Source organism: Monopterus albus, unplaced genomic scaffold (genome assembly GCF_001952655.1).
Source record: "Monopterus albus unplaced genomic scaffold, M_albus_1.0 scaffold456.1, whole genome shotgun sequence".
Taxonomy (NCBI): domain Eukaryota; kingdom Metazoa; phylum Chordata; class Actinopteri; order Synbranchiformes; family Synbranchidae; genus Monopterus; species Monopterus albus.
Genome location: NW_018128336.1, coordinates 90029 through 91766, shown reverse-complemented (window position 1 = coordinate 91766; position 1738 = coordinate 90029).

Genomic DNA, 1738 nt, shown 5'->3' with positions numbered 1-1738 from the left:
GAACAAATATTTTAATTGTGTATTGATCTGTGACAGGCTGCCCAAACTGTTAGCGGGGCAGAAAACAAGGACGCACATTTTAAAAGATTAGTGGGGAATAAGCATATTCTAACTCTATATGAGTTAGATGAGAAGATTGTTGCTGCTCTCACCTCAGTCTGGTGCAGGAACAGCAGCCTGGCTCTGTCCAGATGTAACACAATCCACTGTCGGCACCTCTGATGCTCAGTAATGTTGGTGGTGGTGGAACTGGTTGGTCTGTGCAGGACTTTGTCTTGGCAGAGTTGGTGTCTTCGTGCTAAGCTGAGCTGAGCAGCTGCTGGCTGTGGCTTTATGCTTATCTATCGATCACACTGCATTTGCCAAATGTCCAACTGTTCCTTTAAACTGGACTTTATGGAGAAGTTCAGCAGCGTCTGAAGCACAGTGTGACCGCCTGAGACCTGGCAGCACTGCAGTGCAGCAGAGCCTGGGACTAACTAATGAAAACAAATATATATACATAGGCAGTAAATAGAAAAGTAGGACCATTTTAAGCACTTTTATCTGAATTGGCCTCCACAAATCAGGTTTTAAAAACAGTGAGGCCTTTTGTGAACTGTCTCATTCTGGAGTCTGCCTGTAAACAAACACTTCACACGTCACTGTTGGCGTCTCCGCTCGTACCAAATGTAACCGACTACTTGAAATGAGTTTCATTGTAATACAAATGAAGTCGTGGCAGCGATGGTGGTGACGTAACAACGGGATGCCTCAGCTTTGAAGGACGTATTTATTTTCATAGTGTTGTATGTTTTACTGTTTAACGAATAAATATTTTAGTTCCTCTTCAAACAGCTCGGTTGGAGGTTTTTTAAATTTATATTTAATAAATCATATCCTAATGCCTGAATTGTTGTTGATCAGGTCACCATGCCTTTCTGTGATTAGTTCATATTTAACATTCCTTTATTGATGATCTGTGAATTCACATTTACATACATTTATTGATAAACCACCAAATTAGCTGTATTCCAGTTACAGGTTCAGCTCAGACCCATGTGTTTCTATTCATTTTCCTCTGGGGAAAACGGTGTATCTGACAAAGTTATCATCAATGCAGCAGCGCAGGCTGTCGGTCGGTCTAACATAACCCACACAGCGTGTGAAACAGCACAAACAGATCGATGTTACCAAAATACTGTCTGGTTCCTGCAAAAGAAGAGGAGCTGATGCAAACACTGGTTCACGCACGTTGGTGGGATTCAGTATTTACAGTGAACTCAGAATGCCAGGACAGAGAGATGAAGAGGTCGCTGGACCCTCTCATGTCTGAAGAGTCACGCAGATATATTGATATCTGCGACGGCAGATGAGCGTGGAAACTATCAACAACAAGTATGACCAATGTAGGGAATGATGCAAGTGGATTGTTACAGAAGTTAATAGATTTTGAGGGACTGGAGCTGGAACTGAACACTACTGGAGATTCTGAAAGTCATTATCACGAACCGGACGAAGACTTTGACCCTGAGATAAATTTTTATGAGAACTCTGAAAAAATCTGCAAGTATTACACGGATGAGCAGTTTAACAGCAATGTCAAGACTGAGAACAAGCTATCATTAATTCATTTTAATAGCAGAAGTTTATATGCAAACTTTCAGAGTATAAAACATTACTTTAGTAGTCTAAAACGTTCTTTTAATATAATTGCTATATCTGAGACTTGGATTAACACTGTAAGAGGAATGGATTT